Source organism: Lepisma saccharinum, chromosome 5 (genome assembly GCF_977018435.1).
Source record: "Lepisma saccharinum chromosome 5, izLepSacc3.1, whole genome shotgun sequence".
In the NCBI taxonomy this organism is placed as follows: Eukaryota; Metazoa; Arthropoda; class Insecta; order Zygentoma; family Lepismatidae; genus Lepisma; species Lepisma saccharinum.
The window spans coordinates 29,397,139-29,418,110 of NC_139233.1; positions in this window are offsets into that span (position 1 = coordinate 29,397,139).

Genomic DNA, 20,972 nt, shown 5'->3' on the forward strand with positions numbered 1-20,972 from the left:
GTCATTCTTTTCCTTGAACTATCACCTTCTCAAACTGTCGCTTTTTAAAAATATATATATACGTATATATAAATGCAGTAAGTACCAAACACACCTACCAATAAGTTCTGAAGTCAGATTATGGATATAGGTAATTGTTAAGGCAGTTAGCAACTCTGCTCTCGGTGGAACTCTCGCATCGTCGCGCTGACGGCAGGCCAGAGCTCAAGCTAAACCGAATGGCCTGTACATGCAGAAGAATAAAAATTGAGAGAGAATAGAAAGAGATGGAAAGGATAGAGGAAAATAGATAAAGAGAGAATGTAAGACAGAAAAAGATATAAAAAGAGAGAATGTGATAAAAGATATAAGAACACAAGAATCATAAAATGATAAAAAGGAGCTGAAGAAACGTAGACGAGACAAATCTCGATCTCGTGTCGAAACTCGAGACATGGCAGAAACCGAGACGGACTTGTAAAATAAATAGGAGCGAGAAGAAACCAGACCCTTTGAGGCCTTGTCGGGACGAGACCTTTGGAAAATTGAAACAAGATCGAGACTTCGGTTTTTTTTTTTTTTCAGTTTTAGCTTCGCTATACAAAATGTTGTAACAAGACTTTTTTACCATATAAGAAAAATGATATTACAACCTACCTATGTAAAAAGCAGTCTAATATTTATTCCTAGTATACAGGGTGTCTACAAATGATTGAAGCGGTTTCATGATGTTACTGTACAAATGTGCATGTATTATTGAACGTATCACGAAGTAACTTTGCAGTTTTGTAAAGAAACTCAACAAGTTTTGTGACACGTTACAATTTGTGGGGGTTTTCTGTTCCCCGCGGCGCCGTTGAGAATAGCTATTCGTGACTTTCCGAAACTCAGTGCTTTTTGTGCAATCACAAAATTTACAGTTTACTACCTCTTCTTCTTAAGCGAACAACCATTACAGAATAGGGGTAGCTTGGCATGTTAGAAAATTGGCTCATACCACAGTTGGAGAGAGAGACAGTGACAACTTTATCCACCAATTGGATGGTGCTCCGCCCCAGTTCCATCACGATGTCCACAAATTCTTAACCCAGAGTGTCTGTCAATCGATGGATCGGTCGTTGTGAAAATGATGATCAACAACTGCTGTCATTGCCTCACGCTGCCCTTGCTTAACTTCGTGTGACTTTTTTGTGTGGGGGTCTTATGTGAAGGATTTAGTATTTGTGCCTCCATTACCGAGTGATCTGATAGAACTGCGGGTTCGCATCATCAGTGCTTTTGATCGAATTGATAGTGTCATGCTGCATCGCGTTTGGGAAGAACTTGATTGTGGAGTTGATGTTTGCAGAATCACAAAGAGGGGACATATTGAATACTTGCAATGTGTCACAAAACTTGTTGAGTTTCTCTACAAAACTGTAAAGTTACTTCACGATACAGTCACATCGTGAAACCGCTTCAATCATTTGTAGACACCCTGTACTTTAAATCAATTGACAAAAAGTATGATTCACATATTTTGTAGTGTATCCTGACTTAGTATGTCCAGGGTGGGAAATAACCTTTTGCTAGGGGTCCACAGTAAAAAGTAATAACAATTAAGAAATTATGGTAATACCAAATTTTTACTACAATTGTGGTTACAAAAACAAAATTAAAAGTTAGTATGTCCGCCGTTTGCTTCTCTCACAGCACGAAGACGATCAGGGTAGGAGCTCAGAGGATTCGCAAAAAAGTCCGTATTCCATTCCATGTCACGGAGGACTTGTTCCAGATGTGCAAGGAGTGTTGCCCGGGTTTAGCGGTCCGGTCCGCGTTCCACTATCATCAAGGACTCAACTGTGTCCTTCAGAATAGCCCCAAAGTGCTCCGCTGCATTCAGGTCCGGTGATGCACCCGGCCATTCAGAACTGCTGAAGAAGTCAATGCCACTTCGCCGAAGAAGGTCTTGGGTGTAACATTTGCCTTGAAGCAAGGTGCTTTGTCGTGAAGGAAGCAGACCTCCGTTGCGTCCAGGGTATTGTTGGGATCTTTGAGGAACGGAATAACCTTGGCAGTCAAGATTTCTTCCCTAAAATACTCCCCATTCCAGCTTGGCCTTCCTCCTTGATTGATTGATTGATTGATTTAGTTTATTTTACTTCGCGTTTTGTGCCTCTTGGCTAATTTGCGAAGATGAGGATGAGTGATGAAATGATGAAATTGATGAATGGACATTCACAAACAACCATGCCCGACCGGGATTCGAACCCGGGACCCTTGGGCCTTCCTCCTTGATGACCCACATCCTGATAGTGTTCATCATCAGCAATGTCCTCAATGCACAATGACCACACACGATCGCAATCTTGGAATTTATTCCTGAAACACAGAAAAAAAAGCCTACTTTAACACACCACACTTCAAATGACTCCATGTTAACACAGTTTTCCTGCAGACCCCTAGCAAAAGGTTATTTGCCACCCTGTATATGTGTCTCCCTGTTATGATGTTCCCGTCATGTATTAATGCAAATATTTCCTTTCAGGTATCGAGCCTTATCACGTATGTAAGACAGTTGTGCATAGGGAATATATACGAGGGTTAGCTGAACATTGTCTTTGAGAAAGGTTGTCCATTCACACGCATGATCGATATAAAGTTTATGTCCATACACAGAGGAAAAAAGTTTGTTGGGTATAACCAAACAATAGTTTCTGTTAACCAAACATGTGTTTAAATAGACGACAAACAAATGATTGTTCAGCAGTACCAATTATTTTAGTAATTACGCATATTTGTTTACAATAACCAAAAAATTTGGTCAAATTTGTCAAATTTAGTAAAGGCTACTAATTTTTTCTATTTTGGTTACCAAAAAGTCTAACGAAACGTGTTTTGTTAATGGAAACAAAACAGTTTTATAAAATTGTACAAAATGTTGGAAGTATGGTGTTACTTTGTACACAAATAACTGACAAGTGCTGTGTGTATCCATATGTTATACGTTTACGTTATGTGACGGGTCTGAAATTTTTGTTGGTTTTGGGAAGTTTGAAGTAGTTTTCTTCTTTTTCAACATGATGGTTTTTAATGCGGCCATGCTTGTTAGATACTGTCATACCAAATTCGGAAAGAAAAAGATTGAATGAAAAATTTCTTCCATTTAAAATTAGAAAAAAAAACCGGGACAAATAGGCGTCCGGAAAACATTTTCCGGGACAGTGAATTCATTTATTAAAAGTCGGGCGTCTGGCAAACCTATTCCAAAATAATATTTTTTTAAGTGCGGGGCCTTGTATGGAAGTGACGGAAATACAACAATGGATATCTATTTAAGCTTCGATATCCCCTAGGAAACATGGAATCAGTGTAAAAAAATTGGACCACGGGACGAGCAAAATTAACCCTTCAAAGGAAAGGAAGCACGTGTAACAGAAAGAATCCGTGGTGGGAATAGGAGGCACTTCCGGTAACGGGAAAGACGGCACCGAGGAAGGAGAGGATGGGGCGGGAGGAGAAGGGAAGGAACTGATTCATGTGATTCTTTTATGTTGCTCGTCAATCTTCGTGCGCCGGATGTCATTACCCTTCCAACTTAACGGCCTTTTGCAGGGCGTGTGGGTCTGTCTGATTTCTGCCCATCCACACCAAAAATCCGAAATCCCGCACCTCTACGTTTATTTGTCTTTGGCGCTCCGCCTGCTTCTTGTACGTCACACAGAAGCGCTTTGCGCACCGCCCCGCGGGCATTCCCGTAAACACTGTTTCCTTGACTGGGTCGGATCGCCGCATCCTGTGCTGGGCACATAGTTGCCAACCATAATGAGAAGTCACTAAATCTGGTGGATTTATAAAAACGAGCCGATCCTAGAGAGGAGCAACTCGGGCACTCACCTGAGGCCCCGCGCAGGTTATAAATAATTATTTGTGTATTGTCTTATTATAAACAAAGTACTACATAAAAGTTCACTTTATGCACAGTAAGGCTAATCGGGACTGGACCTACAGTTTAAAGTGGGATCCGAACCACTATGTGCCTCCACCGGGAATCGAACCCGGGACATCTTGATTACAATGCGACGACCCAATTTATTTGGGGACTGGCACGCTATCACCCACTGGCGTACACAGAATTTTTTTTCCGGAGAGGCTGGAATTGTTAAGCTGGATATAACATAGCTGCGTTCTAGGGGGTGGTGGGATACACAATAAAGTATTTTGTAATTACAATTTTAAATCTTCGTTTAAAAAGTTATTCAAAGACAAAAATAGTAATTGGGTATCACTTAAAGGATGTTTGCTTTTAAACATTTCATTGTAACAGAAATGATTTTCTCAAAATTTCGGTAGGGGCTGTAGCCCCATTGCGTACGCCATTGCTATCAGCCACCCCCCTTTCGGAATACCCGGAATTTGATTGAGCAACTTCTTACTGGATTTTATGTGGATATTTCGCGACTTACACGTTCTATGGTTGTCAACACTGGCTCCGCCATTTGTCAAAAAACTGAAGGGGTTTTTGAAGACAGCGCTGTGCGTGTGTACGCGATCCTACGGAACGTCAGGCCTTCTTTACCTTTCGCCAGAAAATAAAGACAGATGGCGTCGTTGATGCCCCGAAGACAACGCCACGGTAAAGATAGAACAGAAGCTTCAAAGTCAGGCTTTCCTTGCCTTTTGCTATTCCGTACGTACACACATCAATTAGTCTTTTATACTGCTCGGAACGGACAGTTGATGGAGCCTAATTTTCTAACCAGTTTCTGGCTTTTTTATAAAGCGGTTCGTTTACATGAGCCAACCACCAACGCGTATACACTTTTAGCTAGAATTGGCCCAAAAAGTCTCTGGAGATTTCTGTGAACGCGCTAGCCTTACATCATAAATGAGTTCGTGGTTGGTGAAACGGCTGATAGAGGCGCATCACAACGGCCCTTGCTTAAAACATATATTAATAAGCCTAGGATTTTTACAACCTAAAAATCACAAAAATGTGCGAAATAAAATTTTCATTTATGACTTAAAATTTCCATACATGCCCTAAACGTTAAATATATGTCCTACAACAATAAAAATAAATAGTATTTTCTTCATGGAGTGTAAGATTCGCTATATAAAAACAGAAGGAAACAAGCATAAACGTGTGAAATTTGAAAGTATGTAGGCCTATTACATTTGATTTCCTAGGGAATGCCAGTATTATCACCTGTTTCTTGTTCACTTTATGAGCCCAAAGTTTTAGCGTACAGTTGTATATATATGTAGGTTCGGCAAAGTGTCCATGACCATTTTCATTTACTTTGGATCTTTACGTATTTTGGGGCAGAGATTCTTACTAGCTTGTTTGGTATTTTGAAGAGGTTCCTGATAGCTAACAAAGATTTACACATAGAAAAGCTTATTTCCTCTTCGACTAACACAGGAAGAGGATATCCAATTCCCTACGGGAACAGGTAAGTGGAAAAATATAGGTATGTCTTTAAAAAAATGAATATACGTATGCTAAATATGACAGAAAATGGTTAGAATATACTCTATCCAGTAGAAAACAGTCAAATATTCATGCATATGTTCTAAAGAAGCACCTTACCTAATTGTATTAGCTTTTTATAACACGAATTTCGATACATAACGGAAACATACCACCCATACAAAAATTATACAAAGTTATGAAGATCCTAGCCTTGCACCGTATAAGGAATGAATAATTGCTTGAGGTAAGTATACAATAACTTAGACCTCTTTCCTTAATGAACGCCACTACTTTTTTGTTTTTCGTTTACGTGACATATTTTTGCCTACTGATGTGTAGCCTATAAGTAAGCCGAGATTCGAACTCATCAAGATTCCTACTTGGTGCCGCCGCATAGGTCAAGCTCTTTGAATGATCGGCACCGAAAGTTCTGAGTTCGATTCCAAGCCTAGACATATAAGATATTCATTTGTGAGTGACCCTTCATCGGGCTCGGGTACCCTTTTCTACACCCTCGATTTTTCGCACATTTCAAATATTCTCGTTACGAAAATTAGTTCTTCATAAGAAACGATGTTTCTAAATAGCGCGGAAAGTAATTTTTTTAGATCTACGTGCTAGGAAACTTACGTTTTTCAATATTTAGATTCCTTATGTAACGTCGAAACGGTTTTGCAGGGATTTGATCATGGCGCATCTTGGATTCATGTCACAGGCGCACGTCTGAACATTTTCTTTTTCTTCTTATCTTTGACTTGTGCAATGGGATAATTTGCAATTTTTTCTTGTTATGAATGACTTGTGCAATGGGATAATTTGCGATTTCAATATATTATTTATGTAATTTATTGGCGGATTGGATATTTGAGACATTGCAATTGTTTTGTGCTACTTTAGACATTGGAATTGATTTGTGTGACATTGAATTAAGACAAAAGGACTAAATATGAGATTGACACACGTTCAACGGATGAAGGACATGGAGGAGTTTGTTCGACGAGACATACGGGACATTGTACTTGACTTACAGGGAGATGGTCTGCTGCCCCACGAACCATTGGCGCTAGGCCCACGAACCATTGGCGCTAGCCTCACGAACCATTGGCGCTAGCCCCACAAACCATTGGCGCTAGCCCCACGAACCATTGGCGCTAGGCCCACGAACCATTGGCGCTAGCCCCACGAACCATTGGCGCTGGCCCCACGAACCATTGGCGCTAGCCCCACGAACCATTGGCGCTAGGCCCACGAACCATTGGCGCTAGCCTCACGAACCATTGGCGCTAGCCCCACGAACCATTGGCGCGTGGATAGGTTAGTTCAGTTAGGTTGAGATCGATAGTTAAAATTTGGTGTCGTGTTAGTATCACGATCTAGAAATTGGAAATAATTGCGAACCATTTCAAACGACAAAATTTCAACTTTAAACGGCTGTACAGTCGTAAATACTTCTTTCCGCGCTCCATTTTTTTTATTCACAAATAGGATCAAATAATGTTCATAATGAAAAAAAAATAATTTCAAAATTCGAGGGTGTAGAATAGGGTACCCGACCCCTTCATCGTAACGAAGATTGGTAATGCATGGAAGTTCATGTTGTTCATGATGAAAAGTGAAGCGAAAAGAAAGAATATCGAAAAAGATAGCAAGCAAAATAAATTAGAAAACGAATAAAGAAAAATTCGGTAAAGTAATTTACCAAGTATTTGTGGGTAGAATAAAGGTGACTTGCCGAACTAAGGCCATATCCGAAAGGTGCAAGACCGTACGTGAAGCAAAAATCCTTCGAGAATGTCTAGCAGTTCAGCCTTGGACTGGAAGCGGAAATCTTTGGAATTGCACTTTGACTGCAGCGCCAAATACGATCAGTAGATAAAACTTAGAACACGTTGTTTTCCCCGCGTTATAAACACTTATTTTTCACCGTAGAAATCGCATAGCATTTTAAAAAGATCTTACATTTACATTTCCACACAACAGAACAAAGAACTACAACCAACACGAAAGTTTCGAGTTCCACGATTTGAAACAAATGAACAACAAGCCTGCAAGTGTGCATTGATGCTGACTGCGTTCTGTGGGCTCGATTGCTCTTGTAATTGGCGCCTTCGACGTCACGCTACTTCCGACAAAAGCATACCTCCAGCTGTATCATTGTACCTTTGGGACACAGCTTGAAACTAGTGGTATATGTGTGTGTGTGTGTAGAGGAGACAGGCATGTGACATCACGTCTGTCATCGAAGCTCTCGGGCTTAAACTGCGATAACTAGCGAAGCGATCCCATTTTACCCCTGAAACACTTGAGAGATCCTGAAGCGAGTTCGCTCGAGTGGATAGAAAAAAAATCACCCGCGTTAGATAACGGAAGTGGATTTTTCCTCCGCTGGGAGATACCCGCACAGGAAATGCTTCCAAGTACTTTTTTACAACCCTAACGCCCAAGTCCACTTTTTAAAGGATTTCAGGCTAAATTCAAAGTTGATGAGTAACGTAACTCAAGTAACTTGTTACTTTACGGCAGGGTGGATAAAAATCATGAATTTTATTTAAAAAATCAATTTTAAATTTTTTTATTTTTTTATTTAAATCGATTTTTTTAAATTAAAAAAACACGCTTAAAATGCTAGTATGGTTTTTGTCACCATATGTTTTTTTCATAGAAAGTAAACGATTTTCTATTTCTGTAAAATATTTGATTGATTGAGTTGCTGTTTTAAGTTTACTTTATGCACAGTAAGGCTAATCGGGACTGTACCTACAGTTTAAAGTGGAATCCGAACCACTATGTGCCTCCACCGCGTATCGAACAAGGCGACGACGCTATCACTACACCATCGGTGAGGCCCGTAAAATATTTGTTTGAACAGCTTGATTAAAGCAAATACAAAATTATATGTAAATATGCATTTTCACAGTTTCAGATACTATATAAAGGATGGCGAAAAATGTCAACATCCTATTTGAACTGACCTTTATTTTGACATCTTTTTGTTTATATGAGTAGTGTTTTGTCAGTTAAATAGAAGATACTCACGAAATGTATTGGGTGCGAAAATGAATAAGTATACCCTACAAGAACGTGGAAAAATTGTGAGAATTTTGCGTGACACTTTTCCGAGCAGAGTAATATCCCGTTTTGGTGATTTGCCATGGACGGCCAGGTCCCCCGATTTTACCGCTCCGGATTTTTCCTTTGGGGATATTTGAAGTTATTGGTTTATGTGAATAAGCCAGAGACATTACAGCAACTAAAGGTCAATATTCAGCATGAAATTGAAAACATTTTCCCACAGATTTCCAACACCATGGAAAACGCAATAAAAAGAGCCCAAATTTGCATCAATTCGAATGGTGAACATTTATTGGATGTTATCTTTGAAATTTGAGGACATAAAACTTACAAGTATTAATAAAAGTTTAACACCAAAAAACCTACTTTGTTTAATTTTAAACCCAAGCTATAGGCTAAGAAAATCAGGTGATGACTTTTGCGCCACCTTGTACGAGGGTCACTATTTATATTTTGAGCCTAACAATGAAAAAACAGGAATTTGGTATTGAAAACTGCTTTATTGTTTTTCGAAGTATTCTCCTTTATGGTCAATACACTTTTGCATTCGTTCGAACCATTTGTCAAAGCAGTTTTTCCAATCTTCTTGAGACACCTCCATAATATGGTTTTTGAACGCATCAACGGCGTCTTCCGCCGACGAAAATCGTTGTCCACGCAATTTATTCTTGACATTCGGGAACAAGAAGAAGTCATTGGGTGCCAAATCAGGACTGTACGGCGGATGACCCATCAATTCGATATTTTGACTGTTCATAAAGTCGGTTGTTAGACGAGATGTGTGACAGCTGGCATTGTCTTGATGAAGAATGATCCGACGGCGTTTGTTTGTTTTCCGTATTTGACCGAAGACCTCTGGCAAACAAATTGTTGTGTACAGTTCTACGTTCCTCTAAAGGCACAGTTGCCACATGACCAGTTTTCCCGAAAAAACAGGCGACCATTTGTTTCGATGTGCTTCGAGCGCGAACAACTTTTGTTGGATTGGGTTCATCTTGAAACACCCATACAGTCGACTGCTGTTTACGTTCCGGCTCATATGCATATATCCATGATTCGTCACCTGTTACAATCTTATATACGTCTTTTGAAACACCACGATTGTATTTATTGAGCATTTGTTTGCACCAATTGACGCGAGCGTCTTTTTGAGTTTTTGTCAAATTGTGTGGGATCCAACGAGAACATACCTTTCTCACAGCTAAATGATCATGTAATATTTTATATATGCTGGTGGAACTAATGCCTATGGTTGCCTCAATCTCACAGTATGTCACATGACGATCTTGCAGTATTAGGTTTTGCACAGCATCAATGTTTTCTTGAACAACAACTGATTTTGGACGACCTTCGCGAATCTCGTCGGTGAGCGAATGGCGGCCACGATTAAATTCGTTATACCAGCGTTTCACAGTGGCAAAGGATGGGGCTTCATCGCCAAATGTGGAAGTAAGTTGATCGATGCACTCTTGTCTTGATAATCCACGTCGAAAATCGTACAAAATCATCGCATGAAAATGTTCTGGAGTTAATTCCATTTTATTGTTGTCGCGCAATCTCCAAGGCAACATAAACAACACGAATGAAGCTATTGACAAAACATTTGAAGTACGTTATGGTCAATAATGCCAGACGATTCCTTGCAAACGTGAAATCTCGCCTAACTTAAATCAGTGTTGCCAAGGCTCCAAATATAAATAGTGACCCTCGTATATACAGGTATATGAACCAGTGTTTGGAAGTAACTAGTTAGAAGTAACTAAGTTACAAGTAACAGTTACTTTTTATGAGAAAATGTAACTGTAACTAGTTACTTTCAAAAGTGAGTAACTGTAACCGAGTTACTTTTTTACGATAGAAGTAACGTTTTAACAGTTACTTCTACAGTTACTTTTACAGTTACTTTGCGATTGGCGATTTAGGACTCAATGTGAGCAGTGTTGCCAACAGCACGAGAGAAAAACGGGCTAAATCGTACCCAAAATGGAGCTAAAATTCACATCCAAGGGGCTAGATTTACTAATGTTGGGTGTTTTGGTGCAAAATTTCTAATCAACTGTCAAGATAAGGGGCATACGCTCAACTAAATTAAATTTTCTTACCTTAAATAATTAATTTCCCCCGTAAATTGTGGTGCAGTAAATTACACAAAAGCATTACACATTTTCGGCATATTCTTCCTTCATATATATGCACACGTACACTCACACACACACACACACGGTCGCACACACGAACTAGTCTCTGGTCGAGCCTCACTGTTACGAACGATTCGTCGATTCCGCATCGCATTTCTGTGAACTTTCAAGGACCAGATGCAATACAACTGAACAAAGATTCGCATTTTCTGGAATCGAAGCTATCCGTAATTCGCCTCGGGCAACACAGCATATCAAAACCAGAAACAAGGGGATAAAGTGACAATGTGCACTTGCTACCTGCTCCCCAAGAGGGGTCGCAGGACGAGCTTGCAGGTGCAGAGGAGGGTCGATTAAGTGAATTCTTCTTTGCAGTTTACTTTACTGGAAATACCATAAAACATTTCATTACTGAAAGGGCTAGATTTGTAGCAAGATTTCTCTCTGTAGGGCTAAAAAGCCCCTTGGGGCTTTTGCTGAATTTTGGGGCTGAGTTCGTACTCAAAAAGGCCAGTTCTGGCCCCAAAAGGGCTAACTTGGCAACACTGAATGTGAGCTGGAATTTAGTTTCTGCTGTGATATAAAAACCCATCTTTGATACATTAATTCTTGCAAACAATAGATGAAGAGGAAAAGAGAAAGCAGTTGTAGTAAATTTGTCTCCTGGCGGTGGTCAGTCAGTAGGCTCCAGCCAGGTGCCAGGAATTTCAAGGTTTATCGTATGTTTCATCTTTCGTTTGGTAGACCTGAATTCCAAAGCAATATACACACCTCGAAGGGGGTGGATTTCCCAGAAGCAGGAAGATAAGCTTCTAGGAGGTGAATTCCTTCCTATGACTCACAGTTTGCAATTGTCAGTTGTGTGCTGTGAAGTGTTTATTGTTTCTGTAGTTTGTTCCTCAGTTACCTTATAACTTCACCCTTCTGTAAGCAGCATCCGGTAGTTTCTTCCTTTGCTATAATATCTGATTAAGCTGAAAAGGTGGTACTGCAATATTTCAGTGTTTTCATGAAAGAATTCAACAATACTGATAGTATGAACGAAACTGAAGAAGCCGAGAGCTAGCAATTGCGCATATGAATGTAAAACAATCCGATTGTTTCCACGTGATTTCATTCAACTCAGTTCCTGATAATTTAAAAATGAAAGTGAAAATATTTCCAGTTAGAATTAACTTATTTACGATTATTCAGAATTTCTGGACATTTTGAAAAAAGGTAATATATTTTGGTAAGTGCTATTTAAGATTTAAGTGAGAAGCCATTTTCTTGAAATAACAGATACGACAGATCTCACCATTATTATTGATACAACAGTGAGTTACAACACTCAAGTGGCAAACTAACGAATCAGGTAGACCCTAGCCATCATTCTTGCTTGTTTAGGTAATCCTCTCAGGGAGAACTGAAGGGGTAAGTTTAAAATGCCATTTTCACCTTCATTGATAACGCACAATTAGTATAGGCTATTACATTATAATTTTTATCATTTTCTGGTTCATAAAGACTTGAAATTATACAACAAATTTATTTCTCTCTGACACGCCCATTATGCGAAACAGAATATAGCTATTCTACGTGAGTGATATATCTCTCTCTCTTTCTAAGCAGTTTGTAGAATCCCCCCCCCACTCCAATGGACATTCCTTAAGAACAAGAATGATAATAAATACAATTGTTTAAGCCGCAGTAGCTCAGATCAACCTCCGTGGCGGAGTGGTTAGCACAACGCACTATATGTCAGGAGTCCCGGATTGTAGTTCGTTTCAGACATGGATGCTGTGTTTGTTCCAATGAGAATACAGAAAACAGAAAATTGACATACGTAAAAATTGAGATGTGAATTACGAGGGATGCTACCGCATAGGGTATTCCTTTATAAAAACAAAAAGTCTTTTGGGTGCCTGACTACCTTGCGAGAGACCCCGGGTTCGATCCTTGGTGTGGGGGAGAATCGAGATTTTTTTTCCACCTGTTAAAGCGGCTCCAGCGCCCACCCAGTGTCGTATAAAGTGGGTATCTGGAGGAAATTCTGGAGGGGGGGGGGGTAAAAGATGCCAGGGACATGGTGCTGATCACATCACCATCTTCGACCATGATCAAAAAAGTGTGGGGCTCTAACTCCACACCTCCTATACGCCTTCATGGCATGGCGCAAAGCACAGGAGAGCACTATATTTTGTAATAAATATAAATATAAGAAGACTTATATTATGTACCAGTAATTATAAGTAAAATACATGTTAGACTTCACAAAGTACGTATATTATTACAATTAATGATCGATTTGTGTAATTTGGTTGCAAGAAAATTTTCAGCAGAAAGTAACTAAAAGTAACTTACAGTTACTTTTGAAGTACATGTAACTGTAACTGAGTTACTTTTTAAAACGAGTAACTGTAACTGTTACTTTTTTAAGCAAGTAATCTTCTTAAAAGTAACTTTCCGAACACTGATATGAACTTACTATGGAAATGTTTGTCCAGTGTGTTAATGAAACTATAATACATAATTTAAGTAACTTTTCTTCCAGTGAAAATAAAACATTCTGGATGTACTATATAATTGTGGGGAGAATTTGGTTTAAGAGGGAAATTTATGAGGGCTGGTGGGATTTTTCAGATTGGAGGGATTTTTTTAATTCTCAGAGTTTGCAACCTAACTTAAAATATTTTTTAAGTCTTTGTAGCTGAATTTTGGAAATTTATTTAATGATAGTTTGCAAAATATCGGCTGCGATGATGATAATGACACTATTTACGTTTTAACATGATTAGCATTTTGTATATTTTTCTACACAAAATGGTTGCTATTAGATGATTAGGAGACTAATATACATTCACCAAAAGTGATTCTGATATCTACAAAATCGTTATGTACATTATTCTATAAATTGTTTATTTAAAGTGAAAGTGATTTATATCAATCCACCTTGCCTTACGGTAATCGCTTTACAGTCGGCAGAACAGTTACACTGTAAAAAGTTGACAGGAGAAATTATTAGATTGCTTTCCCGGTGTCTCCTTGTAATCAAGGGGTCCCGGTTTCATACACGGTAGAGGCACATAGTGGTTTCGAGTCCCACTTTAAACTGTAGATCCAGTCCCGATTAGCTCATCCTTGCATAAAGTGGACTGAAAACTCAAACTCAAGTATTCTCAAATAATTAGTTTGGGATCATGCGGCTTTGAATATGCATAAAATATTAATCAGGAACTTTATCTTGCATGCACTGGACATAAAATTAATTTTGTTATTCAATAAATCTAGATTTCTAAATTTTGTTTTACGTTAATTTTCTTGTCAGGACAAATTGTAGTGATGCTAACTACACGTAAGCTAGATAATGAATAGGTGCACTCCATTTACAGTATTTTTGTCTATTCACATAATGATAACAATAAAATCATTAATTAATTCACCAATTTTAATAATAATTATTATGACTAGGCATAAATAATATTTACGTATTATTTATATATTATTATTATTATTATTACGTGTGAGACATTTGATTCAGACCCCTCTCGAAATATATTTCTAGATACGTGACTGATTCTACAGTATTTTCACCGTAAATGAGAGAAACTTAAAAACACTGAATTCAATTTCTAAATTACAAATAATGTACATGACGACAAAGGTATTGTTGAACTGTTGTAAAACAGTTATTGTTAACGTGAGGGCTGTAGATTTATACTAAAATTCAAAATATCATAATTTACGTACAGTATACATGAAATATACTTAACTAACAATGTGTTTGCACTACTGCCAATAAAGAGCAGCCCATACGAAGACAGGTGAAGAACGCTGAGGCTTTGCTTTTCCTGTGTTTGTGGTGTCGTTTGTTGTTTGTGTATATTTCTTCTTTACGTTGGACGTCCTTGCCGGTGATGTAGGTCCAGTCCCGATCAGCCTATCGGAGAATAAAGTGGACGTCGAAACAAACTACGATTCAATTCAGCTTACAGTTTTTGCACCATGAAAATTTTAACAGAATTGTCATTCATATTCATCAATGTGCAGGCAGTGGCGTAGCAACGGGTGGGCGATGTGGGTGACAGCCCGGGGCCTCGCGCTTGAAGGGGCCTAGCATCCAATGGGGTTTATATCCCATACGTAATAAATCAAAGTGAGAAAAATAGATAAAAACAGCTAATATTTATGGACCAATAAAACTAAAACATTCTGTCTTTATATGGCTTTATTTTTTTTAACGTTACAATTTGAATGAGTACGTCAAATCAGAGGCGTAACATACAGGTGGGCGGGCTCTAAACCTAAGAGCGCCCTGAAAAAAGTAAAAATTATTGTTGTATTTCTCATGTGAATGAAACATTTGCGCAAAAAATTGACGATAACTTGCTTGAACATTTTTATGCATTTATAATTTTCTTGAATAAAAAACACTTTTTTAACTTTGTCTTGTCCTTTTTCTTTCTCTTGATCTTTTACTCACGATTTTAATATGTTAACAATAAAGTACCACCTCCAACTGCCACGGAGCAAAGTGTGGGGCATTTAAATGATTGCGGTTGTTTTCAACTCAAGGGCGGCAAGGGAGGGGATAAGTAAGTATTTGTCTTCTTTTGAATACGTCAAAGAAAGATAAGTTGTAATGAAAATTCACAGGTAGAGGTTCGATTTATATAATTATTAATTTAAGTGTAGCACAACCAGCCATTAGAAGTAATTACTTAAATTTCCTGGAAGAATCTCACTGCACATAGTGAAGTGGATATTTCAGTTTTGTCTTAGTGCCTGAAGAACATTCTTAGAAACGTACTATTACTACTAATTCGGTTAAAGAAAATTCCAGCAGTGTGTCACAAAAATATACCTCAGCCAAGTGTAAATTTCTCCCTCGTCTATTATTAAATATCATTTTTGTCATTAATTTATTATTACTATTTAAATACGATAATCTGCTGACATATCCCTGAAGATTTTGTATCGATTCACATTGAGATTTCAAATTTAAAGAACCACCTTCGATGAAGAAAAAGAAAACTGCCCCGCGCCGAATTGGTGAGATTGTTCTACCAATCCCCCAGTTCGGCACCCCCACCCCCTCGCCTTCTAATCTCTTCCAGGGCCTCAGGATATGTTGCTACGCCACTGTGTGCAGACTGCTCTTACAGTAAGTTAAAACTGCATAACAGTATAAGAAATGTTAGTAGCATATAAGTATCCATCCCTTGAGTACAAGAGCCCGTAGAGAACAGTGAACGTACAGTGGGATCCATGAGTATTACCGTGCAAATTGTCCATCAGCATGTTCGTGCACTTTATTTTACCCAATAAGAGCTTCAAGAATTAAAAGAAAACTCAAAACAAGCTGTTGACAACTTCTGTACCAGCATGTATAAAAATCAATCGCTTAAAAACACATAGGATGTAAGAGCAACATTAATGAAAATAGTCATGGACAATTTGCACAGTGATACACATGGATCCCACTGTACAGCGTACCTTTTAATGCATATATTTGCACATATGGTTGACGTTAATTTTAGATACGATTCTTGAGATTATATGCACGAGTTTTCATGTTCCTTTACGCGCGAAAAAATGTCGTGCTCTTATCGCGATAGCTTCTTCTTCTTCTTCTTCTTCTTAAGCCACGGGCTACTCGAGATTCGGGATAAATCTGTTTCGTGTCTGTCTTCCCGTGAAACCTGAAAACCAGTATGGACAAGAGGGAAAAGGCAAGGTGGTGAAGATTTTCCAGATTTTTCTACACCCTTCCTTACTATACAAGATGCCCTCTCCTCCTTGTTGTCAGGGTGGGCTTGATGGGGAGAGAGGGTGGCGAACTGGGGGATTGGTAGAACAAACTCACCAATTCGGCGCGGGACACTTTTTTTTCTTCATCGAAGGTGATTCTACAAACGAAAATGCCCAAGCCGGGAGCACGCCAGTATTTTTACTGTTCTTATATAGGGTCGAGTTTTACAGCTTTTGGCTAATCGAATTTTGATTCCACGAACTAGAGCACATAGGCGACACGCTGGTGTACGTTACTAGCGTATATTCAAGGCTAGCAAGGTAATCTCCGAAACCTGCAGATTTTTAGATGAAGGAGAAAGCAAGAAATATACTGAGTTCACATTCTAGATTCAATATCTTTGGAATATGAGAACTATTCTTCTTGCATTCAACGCACAAATAAGCAAAATGAACGATATTTAAAATGTCAATGTGGCTTGAGAAAATAGAACTATTAAAATTATTGTAACAATACAACTAAAATTTTCATATTTCCTATTGTCTTCGGTAGATACAAAATTCCATGTCAATAGTCATATTTTTTTCATTAAAATATATATTTTATTCATTAGTTGGATTGGAGTTTTCATCTTTATGAGCATGGGTCAATAATAATAATAATAATAATAGTAATAATAATAATAATAACAACAACAACAACAATAACTATTATAATGTGATTGTGGTTTTCAATTTTTAATACGAAATCCGTAACTGAAATACACTTTGAAAAAAAACTACAGAGGTAGCCCACATCAGAAACTCAGCATACGCTACTGATAGGTTAATCGGGACTGGAACTACAGTTTAAAGTGGGATCCGAAGCACTATGTGCCTCCACCGGGTGTAGAACCCGGGACCCCTTGATTACAAGACGACAACGTTATCACTACACCATCAGGGAGGTCCTTGATACGTGTGTAGTAAACTCACACACACACACACACACACACACACACACACCCACACACACACACCCGTACCCAAGGGGGGCCAGGGGGCCATGCCCCCCACCCCTCGAGCCATGAAAAAAATTAATTTGAACTAATGAAAAACTACAAAAATTACGTTGATGGCTTTTCAAATTTTGCATAAATTTCGATTTTGTCGGGATAGTCCATTACTTTTAATCCACGTCCAGACTTTTTCGTCTTGACCCGGACACGACTTGCTATAAGGGAAGAAAGACTCTTCCTGAAGTTCTGTCTGAACTTTTTATGAGCCAAAAACAGTTGTTTGACACTCGACAAATAGGAACCCCTTGATTATTGATTAGTTTCTTCTATTACAGTGTCTCCAATGTTTCACATAATTAGAATAAAGGGGAATTTTCTATACTCTTTACATTGTGAAAGAAAGGTTCCTCAATGACTGCAATACAAAACCAACCATATAAGGGTCATTTAGCTCTCCACCCGCACCGCAAGGTCTGTGATCCCTTTTCGCCACCACTGAGCAGAAGGATAAAAAACTTTGTTTTCTTTCTCCAACATCAGGGTCTTTCTTCAACTGATGTCCATTCTGCCACTCAATGGCTTGGGGTTAGTTAATATTATGTAAATAGGAGAATCCACTTCACAGCAGAATCGTTGCTACATTTTTGGGGCAAAAAATTGCCTGAAGTACTTTTAACATAATATATTGCTCTTTCTCCAAAACACTCAAGAAATTAAGTACATTATTAATTACGAAATTCTGTCAATCGGAATTTGTTTTACTGCAACCTTTTTTCGTTTCTACTTGTAATTGTCTTGAACATAAATACACAGCGGTGTGACCGTACAACAGACAACTTTCACAGTGTGCAGAAGACATCAAGGCCAAAAATTTCGATGCTACGAGCCGTTGAAAATGGCATTTTCTATCCCACATGTATGCAACCCCATTTAATAGCTTCTTGGTTGCCACTGGCAATTATTTTTACTGTCGAATAAGATTGTAAAAGTGAAAATACACCATAGAAACAATAGTATGCCAGCAGACACACTGCCAGGGTGAAGTCACTTCAGATAACTTATTTACAGGGTTCGCACTGACTCCAAAGTCCTAGACAACTGGAGGAGTCAGGAAAACAAGGCTAGGACTGAGGTCATTGAAATCAAATGTTTTTTTTTAAAAAAAAGTTTCAAAACCTGGAAAAGTCAGGGGAATTAAATTATTTTTGCTTGGCAGAATTTGTAACCGGATACACGTTTGGTTTTATCTTCCCAAGAATCTTCCTATTTGGGTAATATTGCTTATAAAAAGGTTCTTTCACTTTATTTTTATTTTTAATTTATTTTCAGAAATGTTCAACAAACGTGATTCATTTGATAAACTTACAAAGTTGAACTGTAACTCTTATTTTTTTAGCATGTTAAATCATTACACAGTTATGTAAAATACCTGGAAAAGTCAGGTACTACTTTGCAAAGTTGGGGTGACGTGTGAGCCCTCATCTATCAACCCCACACACATGTGTTGCTTTTCGTAGGCTATTTGAATTGTTTGCATTATGCACACATGTAGTCTACCCGTATCATATACTTTTTTTTCGCTCTCTGACAGAAACAAATGTCAGTGCCAACAGCAAATATTTGTCACGTGGTTGCATACATATAGGTTAGAAAATGCTGTTCTTCAACATTTCGTAACAAAATGAGCAAATTTCTGTACCCACCCTCTCCTATACACCCCCCCCCACACACACAGTGTATTATATGAGAGAAAATTTAGGGTTCTGCCTCCCCCCCCTCAAAAAAATCCTGGGTATGGACCTGTACAGACACACACACATATACATATACTCTTTCGTTTATACAAACTTTTCGCAGCAGATGGAAGTGGTGCGGTACATGTAACCCAGCTGAATAAGTTCTGTAGGTTGTAGAATCAATGACGAACTGGTGAAAACGATGGGAAAATTACAATAATACACTTACGCCAGGATTTTAAGCTAGGGATGGACAGATCCAAATCCCGGAATAACCGGGTCCCGTGTAATCAAGGAAGCAGACCCGGTTCTCCTTGAATGCGGATCCGAAAATTCCTGGTCATCCCTGGTTTGTGGCTAAGTTCTCTGAATTCGTAGCTCGTTACACTGCCTATTCTGGGGGCGGTTCCATTTCACTCGCCCCATCGCGATTAGCCAAAAGTGGCAGAAATGCGATATAAAGTAAGGTACACTCGTCTTAAAAGGGGTGTAAGGGGGTGATTTTCCCCTGATCATCCAAATGTCAACCTCTCTTCTATGTAGCACAACCTAGATTACATTTTTCAGTTTAACAAGGCTCTGGCGTCTAAATTCATAGCCAGTTCGTGTTATGCCCTTTCCATGTGTATTTGTGTCCTTTCATCATTCATCACCGCTTCCTCATCATCTTCCCGATGTCGCACGACACTTTCGCGGAGTTTAATTAGCGTGGAAGTTATGCAAAATTCTAGTTTTCCATTGATTTTCCACCAATATTACATGAGAAAGCTGAATTTTGTGATTACATAACAGGCATTATACAGGGTGGCCCATAAAAAGGTAACCGAATAATTTTCGTTACCTTATGTTTCGGTTACATTTTTAAGGCCACCCTGTAATATTGAGACGTAATTTTTCAACCATTTAAAGAAAAATTCTGGCAAATTGATGCTTGTAATTGGAATGTAATACTCTCCGACCAATATTAATCAATATATTGAGCAAAATGCTTGAAAATTGTAACTATCGATATCTATAGGTGGGAATCGGTAAGAATATCGGTATCGGCATGGATATCGGTTCAAAGCGGTATCGGTTCAGTTGTAAAAAATCAGCCAATCAAGTCATCAGGTCTTTTTTTAAAAAAGAAAATTGACTCCAACATGCTGTTTCCAAAAGAGTCTTTCGAAGGATGTCATATGCTAGTTTCCTCCAAGCATGAATAAGCGAAGGGAAATACGCTCTGGTTCATTCATCGACTCGCGCCTTCGACCAGGGCCAAGTTGAAGCTGAGATAAAGGAGACGGTTGCCAGGGAAACACAATACCCCGTGTGGTGTGATGTAAGAAAGGGTTTCCTTTTTTCCAGACCCGATGGTTATCCGACACATCAAACGTTGCCGCTTAGGACCAGAGTCCCCTTTCCCTCCATCGGAAGGAATCCTGTGGTTTTCAAAGTAGGAAAAAAAGCCCCCGGGAACCACCTTTCTCCTTCGCCCCCAGAAGCAACTCAAAAGAAACCGCCGACGGGTCATAAACCCAGAACTCTTTTGTCAGTGTTTCCAACTAGAGAACAATGTCGTTACTGTCTCAGCAGTAACCTCCTCGATATAAAAAAACGTCCTTCTTTGGTCACGTAGGACCTTAGATCTTCGTTATCAAAAATTCCTCTGTTTTCGGAAAACAACCATGATCAGTGACGTGCGGTGACGTCGACACTTGGGGTAGCAGTCAGTGGCGTGCTCAAGGGGGGGGGGGGTTGGTGTGGGTCACACCCCTCCCCTCTTTAGGGCCCAGTATTCCTAAGAAAAAGAATGTCAATAACAAGAAAAGATTACAAAATGATGAATGAGTACTAAAAAAAAGTACACGTAAACCCCACCCAC